This window comes from Aptenodytes patagonicus, chromosome 8, assembly GCF_965638725.1.
Source record: "Aptenodytes patagonicus chromosome 8, bAptPat1.pri.cur, whole genome shotgun sequence".
Lineage (NCBI taxonomy): Eukaryota > Metazoa > Chordata > Aves > Sphenisciformes > Spheniscidae > Aptenodytes > Aptenodytes patagonicus.
Window position 1 is genome coordinate 16,819,398 of NC_134956.1, and position 14,534 is coordinate 16,833,931.

Genomic DNA, 14,534 nt, shown 5'->3' on the forward strand with positions numbered 1-14,534 from the left:
GAACCATAATTTTGAAATGCTTTTGAAAATTCTCCTAATTGCCTGTCTGCATCTCTCGGTGCCTGAATACTTTAAACCTTGAAACCTAGTGACTTAGGAAAACAGATTTTCTGTTGTTTAAGTAAGTCTGAAAGCTGTAGTGAGGGGTGTGTGTGTATATATATATAAAAAAAAATTCATGCCATTTTTCATGCCCTTTAGGATCCTGCTTCAAAAGAACATCCACAGTTCTGTCTTTAAAGATGTCAAGTCCACTCTAGAAACCTTTCACTTCTGTATAAGTGATTTCTTTAAGGTATTGAGATGATTAAGAAAAGAATGCATAATCCAATCTCAAGCCCAGTACACTATGACTAAAATTACTTTGCTTTCTTGGGAAATCACATGCTGTTTTGCTTATGATTGCTATGCACAGACCAGACGTAATAGCATCTACTTCTTTAACATGTTCTAAAATATAGCTTCTTCCAAAGAGTGGAAACCGAATTTGATTTCTTGAACTGTTGTTCTTCCTTGACACACATTTATTACTCCAAAGAGTCACATTTTCTGGCATTACAAATGTTTGCTTTTTGTCTTGAACTTGTCTGCATTTTCTTTAATTTCTGCTTAGTATGCATGAGATAGATCCTGAAAATTGAGTTATGTGAATTGGTAATGTGATTCACTTCCAAATAGGTCATATCTCCAGCATTCATTACAGAATACACCCTACAGTAAAGTACTTTTAATTTGCATGATTATAAAATAGTACTTTATATAAAAAGTTAATAAAATGGAGAGAAGTAGCCAGCAAGTATCTCCTGCTGTTTTACCAGGCATGTCGACCATCGCTTTTAGAACGATGTGGCTGGATCTGCAATTTCCCACAGTCTTGCTTATTAGAAAACTGCAAACATTGTTGGGTAATTGTAGCATTCCAGTGTCTTAGAAAGATGATGCAAAATAGGATTTATTTGCAGAAGAGATCCGACTGAGGATGTAGCTGGCCCTTGAACTGCCTGTGTGGCTCCCAGGTGTGGCTGGGTGTGCTCGGAGCAGGGTGGGACATAGGAGGAGCCTGCACCTGCAGACTGGGTGTACGGCATGTACAGCGGGATGGCTGGCCACATGGTGGAAATATACCTGTCATTTGCAGGTGAGAAAGGAGATGACACTTGTCCAGATGGTGTTTTGGGAGAAGCATGAAGATACTTGATTTTTGTGCAATTTGGAACTCTGCATGCAAACCTGAGGCACGTGCAAAAAGTATCCAAAGATGTACAGACTACATGGGGTAGCAGATGTGCGCCTGGAAAATCTGGCCTGGTGCTACCTGTGGTACTTGGTGTCATTTTACTGTTTCATCTAAATATTCCCATGACTTCCTCATACTCTTTCCACTTTTTTCCACTGCTCCTTCGACAGATTGGAGAGGGGATGCTCTAAAAACAGAAGTGAGCTTAGTTGGGAAGGGTAATATCTCATACTAGAGCAGTTGATACCCTTGGAAAAAGCAGACACATTTTAAGTTCAGGCTCCCTCATCAGGACTGTGATCCTGAAGCTCATCTGCCTGCATGGGCATGTAGGCTTTGTGTAGGTAGGATGAATTTCCCACCGGTTGTCTTGCATCCAGGTCTGAATAAGTCCATATTCACGTGGCATTTTCCTTTCGAATGCCTTCAGTGGTCTGATTATTGGCTGACAGCTGGGGGAGGTGTAGGTGGAAGGAGAGATGCTGCCGAGCATCTGACATAGCAGTGCTGTTGTGGCTGTCAGCAATGACACCGAAGCAGTCGAATACCTGAGCGCTGCTTTTTGAGCTGTGCCTTCCAGCATGACTTGAAATGAAGAAAGCCATACAGCTGTGCTAGCATCTGCTTTCATTGCTGTTGCTGTGAGTTTGAGGTTTTGTTTTCTTCTCCTAGAAGTTGAACTGCTAGACTTTGGCTAGTTAATGAGTAAATGTCAAGAGCTTCAAGCAAGTAAACAAAAAAGGCTCAACAGGACAGCTTGGCAAAGCAACAGGACTTGGATGTTTTGGAAATGAGATTGAAGGAGCCTGAAAATGTTCCCATTAAAGCAAGATCAGAACAGGGAGGGAGTTTTCCAGACTGAAAGGGGGGCATCTCACCTGTGACCACATGCTTCTGGGGCCCATCACCTTAGATAAAGAAAGGGAGGATGTAGGAGGGCAAAACCAGTGCTGATGGGGTCTGGGGATGTGTGATTAAAATATACCGATTGCTGAGCTGACTTCAAACCAGTGATTTATGTAGCCCCAGGCCAGTCCTGAATGTACTGAAGAAGCATTGCACTCCACAGCAGGTAGCTCCAGATGCTCCTGTGTTGTGGTTTAACCTCAGCCAGCAGCTGAGCACCACACAGCCGCTTGCTCGCTCCCCCCACCCCTGGTGGGATGGGAGAAAGAGTTGGAAGAGTAAAAGTGAGAAAACTCATGGGTTGAGATAAAAACAGTTTAATAATTAAAATAAAATAATAAAAGAATATACGAAGCAAGTGATGCACAATGCAATTGCTCACCACCCGCTGACTGATGCCCAGCCAGTCCCCGAGCAGCAGCCCCCCCCAGCCAGCTTTCCCCCAGTTTATGTACTGAGCATGACGTCCCATGGTATGGAATGTCCCTTTGGCCAGTTGGGGTCAGCTGTCCTGGCTGTGCCCCCTCCCAGCTTCTTGTGCACCTCCAGCCTTCTCCGTCGGTAGAGCATGGGAAGCTGAAAAGTGCTTCCACTAGTCAAGGACTGCTCAGCAACAACTAAAACATCGGTGTGTTATCAACAATATTCTCATCCTAAATCCAAAACACAGCCCTGTACCAGCTACCAGGAAGAAAATTAACTCTATCCCAGCTGAAACCAGGACATCCTGCAATCCAAGGAGCATCTCCATACCCTCTTACTGAGATTTTTCTCAGCCAACCTACAAGTTGCAAAAGTCTCCAGCAAACAATGTAAATGAATTCAAGAGAAATCATTAGTTCCAGCAGACAGGGAGTTTTGAAGGGTACAGTTAAAAAAATCAAGAAAGAATTAATATTAGTTTAAAGTTATGGTAAGATGATAGTTGTGCTTGGCTCCTGCATTATCTTACTGATGTTGTAACTCTGGCAGCAGGAACTTGTGGAGCACCAAAAAAAACCCCCAAAGAAAACCCCTGCACAAGGTGGTTGCTTCTCATTTCTGCCAGAATCACATCCTCTTCCCAGTTTAATTCTCGACCTGGATTCATTTGCCCTTTGAAAAGGGAGAAGTGAGGAAATACAGATAAGTACATGAATCACTAGATAAGACCATCAGAGTAATCTGCTGAAGTGGTGCTTATGCACGGCTGGGAGAAGCGATCCCTTCAGAGAAAAGCCCATGTGGTGGGTCCCTGTGTGGGGCTGTCGTGTGGCAGGAGTGTGAGGAGGCAGAGCCATTCCCCGTCTGAGGGGTACCCCGTGCCGGGGCTCCTGCTCTGGGCTCGCGCTACTGGGGTGCAGTAACCGCAGAGGAGTCTCTCCAGCGTCACTGCTGAGTAATTGAACTCCAACCTGGCTCCACCATCTCTCCTGGAATAGGAGGCAAGGTGGATGCTTTTCCCATCTACAACTACACCAATTCATTTAAGCTTCCTGCAACCCAGATCCATGACCCTGTAGTCACCTTGTAATGTGCAATGAAACCTGTAGTCCAAACCCTAATACCCCCCAGCAGCGTCTCCTGGAGCTCTGCCACGCTTTTCTACATATCCTGCCAGACTCTCCCATGTCCAAGCTGATCTTCATAAGGCCGTTCCAAATAATCACTTGAAGTTTTCTCTCATTTCTTCTGCCTGCTTCTAGTTTTATCACAAAGGATTTCTTTACCTCTTCATGCTTTAAAACACATACCTGTGTATGTATTTCAAAAGTTTTACAAGTTCATGTATGGAAAAAACTTCTCTGGTCCCACACTAGCAGTTTTTCTCAGCATTAGGATCTGTGCTTGGTACAGTAGCTATTGCAAGTTTGGCACACATTAGGATGTTCATCAACTTGACCCTCACCCCAGTAATGATTTTTTTGAGTGGAGGAAAAAAATCAGCATCTTGGAATTATTTGTTACTCTTGCAGTCCGTCACCCCTTCAGATCAGATTTAACACTCATCCACGTGCCCTGAAGCAATATTTTCTCTGTAGTGAGGGTCCTGGTGAAGGTCCTATTTGTTTGTTTATTATTTTCTTCTGATGCCAGCAACATTTTTATCATGTACTTTGCTATTCATTGGTTTTACTTTGATAGTAAGTGGTTGAATAGTATACCTGCCGTGCATGTATTTGTTGCTCGTATTCATCATTTTAAGGTGCTTTTTAAGCAATCCTCCTAAAAGTAAACTACTTTGATTGCCAGCTCAGTTGTCAGGCTTGACTTACCGAGTCTGTACTGAAGATTTTTGCTATATAATTATTCATGTCGTAAACTTAATGTTTTTCTTGTAACTGGCAGAGTTGCACTGAAATGTTCAGGCTTCAGCTACTGATTTAAATGAAACTTTGCATAACAGAAACGCTCTCGTGATGCTGTGCTGCACAGACAGGCAGCACACTGCCAGGCAGAGATATTATCTGCTAATATCATCACCTGCTGCTTCGTGGTTATCTCACTTCTGCAAATCCCTGTCCTGACCAAGGGAGGAATGCCTTGTTCAGACCCTGGCTGTAGGGTGATGCTGCACAGGGCCCGTGGTAGGGGTGAGCACCAGGAGCGGAGGGGTTGGGCTGCACGGATCTGCAGCGCAGCGGGAAGGGAGGAGCATTTCAATACAATCCCATAACTGTGCTGTCTGTTAAGTCTTGAGGCAGATCCTGAACTAAAATATCTTTGCCTTTAGCTTTTGGAGGTGCTTTAGCCCAGCCTACATACATAGGGTATCCCCAAGTTAAATGCGTCATGGGAATTCATTTGGAGTATATCTTGCCTTCTCTTGTGGCTTTCATCCTGCAAGCTAGTTGGAAAATATTGGCCCAGAGGATCAAATGATAAATTTTAAACACAGTCTCACCTAAGCCAACGGGTAAGGTAAGTACGTGCATAGGTGTTAGGAGAATTGAGCCATGGTTACTAGTGAGACAGGATGGGATTGCCTGGTGGTGCTAACGTGAGAGCCTGATGAAAGGATATGTCTGTGCATGTCTTTGTATCACAGCAGTGAGCAAAACATATTGTTTTCCATTTTATTTTAAATCACCTATTAGTATCTTTCCAGTGTGCTAGTAAAACTGTCTCTTGAAGTAATCCTTGCTTCTGAAGGAAAAGGAAATTGTATTTTATGGGAGCTTTTCATTCACTCTCTAAGCATCTCATTTGAATAAAGACATTCCCATTGAGCACCCTTTAAAGCGTACGCCTCATCTGCATGTGGTGGGTAGGCTAGTCTTTCATTTGAAATATGACAGCCAGATCTAAATTGCCTACTTAGAAGCTACAGATGATAATTAAGGGGAAAGTAGCTAACCCTTTGTGCTTTGCAACTATCTTTCTTTGGAAAAAAACTCAGTTAATATTAGCACATTTCTGTGCCAGAGTGTACCAGCCTTCTTTTATTATTATCTGTTTGTAGTAAATCTTGCTTCAGAATTCACTGGAAAACATTTTGGCCAACAGATTATAAATGTCCATTACAGCTGGGGGACCAGGAGCTGCTGATAAAGAGGAAGTCTTCAAACTAAGCAGTTGCCTGCAATGCCGACTTTCAGGCAACTATGGCAGGCTCTCCTCCCGGCTCTCTTGGACTGTTTTACCAGTTGAGGGTGGGAGATAGGAAGGAATAAAGTCATCTAGTCAGTTAAACTCCCTATTTTGCACATGTTCATCACACAGAAGATGCCCCTTCTGCAAAGGCAAATTGTGGCCTCATAACACTTCTGTGGGTAGACGGAAGCAAAAGCAAGCCAGCAGAAGTTGCTGTGCCAAAATGTAGATGCCCCAGTTCCCAGGCAGATTTGGCAGAGCTCCCGGGAAGGTGAGAGGCGCTGGTTAAACTCTGCATGACCCATTCCAGCTTAATGAAGGGAGAAATCTCCACCCTGGAACTCCTTAGATCAAAACTTGGTGCCTTTTGAAAAGCTGTGCTTTTGCACAAACGGGAGTCGCAGGGACGGTCAGGTGAATTTCAGCAGTGAAGAGCACAAGCTGCATGGTCGCAGTGGTCCCTTCTGGCTCTGCAATCGGTCGGTCCATGAAAGCTGCATCAGTTTAGAGTCTTTTCTTGCCAAACCGTGACCATCTCATCTAGCACTGCAGATCTGGGGTTAACATCTGAACTGACAAGGAAAGGCATTCAATAATACATCAGTGAAGCTGGAGATTTTCATCAATACCCTGTTTATATAAATTGGCTCTTTAGGATGGGCACTAAGGGCTCAGTCATGGCCTTGATTATCTTCTTCCACAACAGTTTCAAACCCTGATCTCAGTAGTGCTTTTTATACCAAATTTGGCCTTTTGTTGAATAGATTTGCCTAACAAGGACTTCTAGGTTTTAACTACTGTTAGTGGAAACTGAAAATTATGCGAGTGAGGAGCCTAATGTTGCATCCTGCTGAGCAAAATTCAGGAAATAAATCCTTCAGGATACAGATATCTCTAATTGTGACACCTTCACAAAAGTCTCTTCATATTTAATGTGACCTAATGATGCAAAGCAGACTGAAGCATTAAGATGTATTTTTAACTAGGAAATACAGATGTTATTTTTTTTCTTAGTTGTGATTCATACATTCTGGTAATTTATAGGACTGTCCAGAAAATTTCAGTTCCATTTTTTCAAAATCTTTTTTTTTCCAATTGAAACCCAGTAAAAAGATTTTATTGCTTAGTGACACGAACGCAAGAACTTTCTGAGCTATTTAAAGTATGGCCCCAGCACATGGCTTCCTTGGCGGTGAAGGCATCAGAGACCTCGGTCAAGTCACCGTACTGAAGCAAGTCCATAAGCAACCTGAATGTGGAGCTTGCATAGCCAAGCTGAGCACTCTAATCAATGAGCTATGGGCTTAGTTAGAGCTGTTGCTCTTACATTATCCTGGGTCAGGGAAAAGGTGATCCAGGTCTGCAGAATAAATATATTTCTTTTCAGCTTTGAATGAACATAGTTTTTAATAGGAAAGAATATTTCGCATTTTTGTAACCAGCACTAGTTATTATTAGAGGGGATAGCAGAGTGGGAGAAAATGTCTGTGCTTTTGTAGTTGGACAGCCGTGGTCTGCAGTAGTGGCTGTCCGTGAGCACCATGTATAATTTAATTCCTGTTGTCAGGGAGTTTGATGAAATCATTGCTGGTCTGATTAAAACAGATAAAAATAAGGATGACTTTGTGGCTTTTCTAGGTTTGAGTGCCTCTTCCTGACCCCAATTACAGTCTTCAAAACCCACTTTGTAGCAATCTTCAAGATTGGCAACTTGGCCAAAGAATGGTTATTACTACCAGTTTGCACTTTTGTTTGAACTGTGGATAAATGCAAGTATCCTTTTCCCAGCAGCGAGGGACTGGGAGATGCTTCCAGTCACTTGACGCTTTGTTCCTGCATGAGATCTATAGAAAACCACCAGAAATCTGATACAGTCACATCTTCACCTTCTCTTTGAGGCTGACCCTGTGCACGTGGTCCTTAGCACAACCGATGCACTGTGTCATATGAAGGAAGAGATCGTCCACCGCACCCACAGTTTGCTGGGTGATCTGAATAGCTTGGCTTCTGTGCCAAACTATTTTGTACACGGCCAAGAAGCCACAGCCCAAGGGTGGCTACGTAAGTGGCAAAGTCTTTGCTCATTCATGCCACTGGTGTGTTGGGCTGTGCCCAATGATACACTGCTTGAGTAGGTCAGAGAAGGAGGCTGGCCAATATTTGTAAAACTGTGAAGTCCCCGGTCCATTGCACAACCAGGGAGAGGCTGATTGCTCCGGCCAGTAGGCTTGTCATGGGGCAGCAGCTCTGCAGACAAGATGACTTCTCCAGATGTTGAAGTCTTCTCAGTTGCCGCTATCCTCAGTGTTCTCCAGCTTCTACTTTGTAGTTTTTAATCCCTTAAAACTTGAAGCAAACACGTCCTTGAGTGCTGAACTGGGGCCATAGAAGAGGCTTGTCTTGCTTTGCAACTCTTCAGACTGGTCAGCTGTTGTATTCTGTTATGAACGTCCATGCACACACTTGCAGGAACACAGAGCTCGTGGACACACAGCTGGCTGGGAAGTAAATGGGGAAGGAAAGTGGTAGCAACTTTCTGGAGATGGTGTCTGCTGCAGAGAAGAGAGAATGCTGCTTCTTAAATCTTTGTTAAATTGTAGAAGCTTTTCTTTTGGCACTCAAAACAATTGGATTCTTGTTGAGTTTGGATGGTATTGATCCAGACTGGCTTATTTTGCTTCATAGAGGCTATATTTTATGCTTAACGCTGTTTTGGTGCCAGAAAAATTCTTCATTAATACTTTAGCTAGAATTTGTTCTTAAAGTGGAAGTCACTTTTGGATTTGTTAATATATGCAGCTTTTTCACAATTTGAATTTTTAATATATATTCATGAATAGTCTCTGTGGTACTGTGCAGTGGTGGTGTTTTATCTGTGCCTGCCACAAAGGCTTTTTCTAAAAGTCGGGCTTTTTACAACTTCCCTTGCAAATGTCTTTTTGCACGTTTTCATGCTGCCAGTACAGAAGCAACCAAAGCAGAAACCCTTCGGCTTTGCTTTGTTTGGCATTCGATCCCATACTTCAGACGGCGTGTGGTGACCCAGCTAGGGGACAATCAAACACACGTCCTTCCCCTTTTCCCTGCTCCCAAATGTGCATTTGCTGTGCAGCAGCCCTGAAGGCTTTCCCCAGGACCATAGGGCACTGGATATGTGGGATGTCTTTGGTCTCTTCTCACACCTGGCTTCTACATGAATTTATTTGCCAAGGGTTTAATGCAATATTTCTTCTTATTCAATAGACTCTGGAGGGGGTGGGCATCCAACCCCATCCAGCATAGCCCCACTCAGTGAGGTACCTCTCACTGTCCTGTCTGGATTCCCAGAAGCGACACTTCACGGGTTATTCAGCGTGAAGGTGCCGGCAGTTTGTCCCCCAGCAGACCCGCAGGTCTGCCTCAGCTCCTGCCCTGTGTGCTGCTCAGCCTGCGATTGAGCCCACGATTTTCTCAGGGCTCCCTGAGAAAAGGATTTGGCATGTGCTTCGAATGAAAATATTTTGACTGGGAGTTTTATTGGAGCTGTGCTGTGAAACTCTACAGAGAACTTATTTGATTGATTTAAGTACCTTAGGACAATATACTTGGGAAAATTATAGTTAAAATACAAAGTTAATGTTAAAATACAATACAAAGGAATAAATGTTGCTGCATCTTCTGTAATTGCTTTTGCATTTATCTCAGCTGGTCTTGGAGGTGAAATTGCTGCTTTCAGGGTTTATAGACCTAGATTAAACTGTATGTGAACCCTGCTTCTCACAGGGCAAAGGATTTATGCTTTCAGGTGGTTCTGGCTGAACACCAGGTGATGCCCAAGAATTTGGATTGATTTTACATGGAGTTCATAGCCCATTTGATTGTGGAAGGCAAGGTGAATTGGAGGTGGTGCAAATGCTATGAAGCGATGCGAGCGGCAGCAGAGCGTGTTGAGGTGCAGGAAGGGAGGGCTCAGCAGTCCCACATCGCTCCACACAAATGCACTGCCCAGGGATTTGATACACCCACTCCCCAGAAACAGTCTTATTAGATTCAATGACTGTTTTTTAGGCCTTTGCTTTATGCTTTCTATTGCTTATGGTATATCTCTAGATGTTTAGATCTTTGTAGATTTTTCTCCAAATGGATTCTTTTGTTCTGCTCTGACAGAGGCTTGTTAGTTTGGAAGCTGATTCCTGTATCTGTCCAGAGGAGAGGGCAGCAGGAGGGACATCAGAGCTATGGGTTCAGTCAGGATCTCATGGTGGGACCAGGTAACGTTGGATGGTTGTGTATGTGGCAATGCAAATACATGCCTGTGGCATTTCCAGACCTCCTAATTTGTGTTGTTCCATGGACACGATGACTTTTTTAAGATAATCAAGGGCTACCTTCCTTCAGAGATAGTAGCTAAGCTTCCCAGTGACTAGGAAGCAGTTCACCCCAAGAAAACAGCTCAGTGAAAGGAAATCGGAGAGCAATGCCACCAGTGTGTACCACAAAGAATGGTAAGTGCCCAATCTGAGAGGTATTTGGGTTTGTAAAGACCAGTAGAGCCTGTCTTTGAGTGCTATGCTCTGCTTGCACAGCAAGGAAGAGTGTGTGTTTCTGAGAAGAGCTGTGAAAATATCTCGGGAGATAAATCTGGGTCTGGATGTAGGCTTGGAAGTGGGGTTGGGATCACCCACTCAGCTTTCTGAGTGCTCCCGGCGGCGCGTGTTCTATAATGAGCCGTTTTATTTCCTTTTTGGTGCTACGGTGGAGTACTAGGGTTTGCATTACTGTTACGTGCACAGTCTGGGGAGGTTCATTGCTATGGCTGGCACACGTCCGGGACATTTCTTCCTCCGGGAGTGTGATGAAGCTGTTGTGCAGGCTGTTTTCCAAGAGTTTTGTGAACACAATCACTGGGAACGGGTCCTGCAAGAGGGATCCCAAGCTGCAGGCGTGGCACCGGTGCCTTCTCCCCACCACCGCTGGGGTTGTCCCTATTCCAATGCCTTTAGACCCCATCCTCAGAAGGGTTTTGTAGCTTCCTTTTCTGGAGACCTGAGCACCTCAGAGCGTCTCTGACTTGCTATGGAGAAGAGACGTGAGGTGGAGAGGGATGGAGCAGAGGACGTGTGTGTTGCAATGCTCTGGGTAGGCATCGCGGCGTGCCCGCTCCGAGCTGCCGGCGCTGGAGGAATTACCACCTCTCCCAGCGCAGCGCATGCAATGTGGTGTGTTGAGACAGCAACTGTGGCTGACAGCTTGTCCTGTTAAAAACAGCACTGTAGGAAAATAGTACTGGCCAAATGTTTGCACAACAGCTATGTGCGAGTAAGGGCTGGGAACCTGACAAGTTAAGAAATTGAAAATATGGGGCAGGGGGGGAATATTTTCCATTATTTTGACTGGACATAAACCAGAGGAGACTAGAGGTTGCCACAGCTTTTCCTGGTCAGCTTCCCAGCAGCGTCTTCTGGGGTTTTTTGGTGATGCTGGTCTGGACATGCATTTGGATGGGTATAAGCCACTGAAGGCAGCTGTGACAAAGGGGAGATCTTTAGGATGTACAAATGTCCAGGACAGGAGTTAGGAATAAATGTTTGCAAGATGAAGTATGTATCTGTGTGAAACTAGCGGTAGTGTTGAATAATTCTAGAGAGATATGGGCTTTGGGATATTTTTTTGAAGAAATTGAGAGGTTTCATTGAGAGGACAGAAGTTCAAAGTGAAATACTTTCAAATACTCTTTGATCAGCAAACTGTATTCTTTCTCCCTCTAGAAAGCAAAGAAACAAAAGACCAAGCTTGGATTGCTGAGTCAGCTGGAGAATTTTATTTTTGTTTCCTATCTATCTCCAGAGAAAAATTTTCGTAGGGATAGGTATGTGGTAGAAACTAATGTGCTGCTGCTCTGGAAGGGGAGGAGACCAAGGAGAGGAGGGTACTGAAGGCACCTTTGGATGTTGGGGAGTCTGGAAGGAGTGTTGCTTTCTGGGGGCTGGTGGAGTGAGGTATGGAAAATTGCTGGGACAGTTACGAAATACCAATAAGCACCTCACAGTTTCGAATGGCTGTGGCATATGCAGGCAGCGCTGGGATGTGCATCATGGCAGATGGGCAGTGGGAAAGGTGGGGGACGAAAATGCTGGAGTAAATGGTAATTCTTCATCTTGGGAAAAGAGCTGTCAGAGAGCAGGCTTGGAGTGAGAAACAGTCTTGATGCTGTTAGAAAAGGGGTGGAAAACACTGGTTTTGCCAGAACATCACAGGTGCAAAAGGGTCAGGGAGCAGTCGCCTCCGTGATACCTGCTGTCCCGCTGCTGGGCTAAGCCCATCGCATCCCCACACTGTTCAGGGCTCTATTAACATTTCAGCTATTGGACTTCGAAGGACTGGAGAGAACTTCAGCATTAACGACTTCAAGCAGATGAAAAGTGGCATTAACAGGCTGGCTGACTCAAAAAGAGACTGACTTCAACAGCTTGGGGATGCCTGGGTGCAAAGATTCAGATCCTACGGGAATTACTGGATAATGGTTATAATTAGCAAAAAATACGGACTGAAGGCAACTGCTTAGCAGTGGCTCCCTCTGCAAGAGTTCATGGTGTGTATGAGAGCTCGTAGCGTGGCTTCATTGCTGCAGGGTTCCCCCCCTCAGGAGTCTGTTCTCGGAGAGCAGATCTGGGGGGAGGAGGAGAAAGCTGCAGAGTTCAGCTCCATCCACCCTCCCGAAGGCTGGAAGGAAGCCTGTTCCTTGCTGTGTGGGCAGCCTTTCAGATAGCCAGGATTTAGCACGGAGCGTGCGGGGATGCCCAGTGCCAGGGGAAATGCTCTTTGCAGAGAGGAGCACTGTGTGCGTTGCTTCCTCCTTGAGAACAGGCTGTGAAGAGCGTGGAAGAGTCAATGGACCTCGATTTCACTAAAGAAAAGACCTTTCCTTCTCAGGCAGATTTCTACTTTCACCTGAGTGTTAAAGGTAACTTTTAAAGTAGTTTTCTTCATGCAGGTAATATCTCTAGGGAAGTCTTGTGGGAATGATCAGCTCTGCTGTGAAGGGAAAGGCTCCCATTTATTAGTGTTCATCCACTAAACCTACAAAAAATCTGTATTTGGCACCTCGAGAAGGGGCATTTGCCCAGGGACTGGCTGGCTGGAGGTGCCAGTGTGAAAGCACATCAGCATAGTCCTCTGAAACGAGGGAGCCGCAGTGTTTCCAGGGCTAACGAAAAGAAATGCCTTTACTTCGTGTCCCAGAGGAAGGAAGACGAACCCCCTGTCACGTTCTTGTGCCTCGCCAGAGCAGTTTGACTTGGTGAGGGGCCCTGTGCATTTCAGCATTTCACTACTATATTTTGAAATTTCATTTTTCCCTCGTTTTGGAGATTATCAGCCAAGCTAAACATTTCACAACCGATTCCTCCATGAACGCTACCTGCAGTAACTAATTTCCAGAGGTGTATTTCTCTCATTGCTTTGCAGACAGTAAATGCAATTGACAGTTTGACCAGAAGAAACAAGCGAGGGGGAAATAAAGCCCAATGAAAGGGTAATGGATCTTTGGATTCTTGCAAGCACGTGCGTGGGTGTTGCAGATTTTGCTCAAGCATGTCATAGACAGGTTGGGGGGCGGGAGGGGGTGTGGATTACAAGATGCTATTTTCAGAAAATAGGACAACCTTCCAAAACAGATAGCTTTTTTGCCTGTTTTTCCCCACGTCCTAGTAAAGGACTGGAGAAACACTAACCCCCATTGAGAATTTTTGGAGGCAGAACTTTATCTGTTGTTTATTAATCCAGGTACTGATCCCAGGAGAGGAAATTCGTGCCGGTTCATCAATAATACTTGAGCGCGTACTTGCCATTAATTGCACGTTCTGTTGGTTTCAAGTCGAAGCCCTGTGTGCATTGCTAAAGGGGGAGGTTTTGTGAGTCAGGCAAGATTAGATCACTTGGTGCATACTCTCCTGCTTGGGCCTTTCTGTGTCTGCTGGTAGAGTGGGACATGGGACAAGACGGGACTTTGGGGCTGTTGGCTCTGACCATTTTTGTGCTCAAGGATCATCAGGTCAACTGGGCTGCTTGAAAAAAAGAGGGGCTATACTTGAAAGCGAATTGTGGCTTGAATATTGTACTAGGGAAGTTCAGGAAGGGAAGGCAACTTCGCATTTACATGGAGAGAGCAAAGCTTCTGCTCCCCCACGCACACGTAACAGCTGTGGCTTTGTTCTTCGTGTCTGGCTCCATGTATTGTTTTCAGAGCAGGGGTAATTAGTGTCTGAAAATGTAACTGCTCTTCGCTATTGTGGAACAATGTAAAAATCCTTTTTTTCACTGTAAAACATTCCTGCCCTCTTTTGATCTTGTCAAGCTAGACAATACAGCTGTCTTGTCATCGTATTTCCCACGGCAACAGAAAGTTTGCCAAATGGTAGAAGAAACCTCAGAAGCCCTTAATTACTGTGACTTCATCAGTGAAACTTGACTGCCTTTGGTGGACTTGCTTCAGATTCAAGTGAATTTGAGGGAATTCAGACCTGGATGGCTTGGCAATGGTGGCTGTTGTTAGCAAACAGACCCAGCAGGCGAAGGGGATGGCGTCAGTAGCGATGAGCAGTGAGGCTGACCTTAGCGCTGCTCTGCTGAGTGGAGAGTGCTGAGTCGTCAGCTTTATTTCTGAATTAATAACAATACTTAGCACAATACAAGGCAAAAAGCACTATCCAGCTCATTTTTGGAGGAACTTAGGGGGGAAAGGTTTTTCATTACTTTTTTCCCTAATTAGGTAAATTTATTACTGAAGTGTTCCTTATTTGCATTGTCCATTGATCAGTGAAAATCACTTCTGCTAATG

The 14,534-nt window shown here is 44.7% G+C and overlaps 1 protein-coding gene across 2 annotated transcripts in view; it reads left to right on the top strand.

Moving 5' to 3' along the window:
- Window positions 1-14,534, top strand: part of SYNPR (synaptoporin) — a 113,974-nt gene that overhangs the window by 83,685 nt on the left and 15,755 nt on the right. The gene's annotated exons all lie outside the window — the stretch shown is intronic.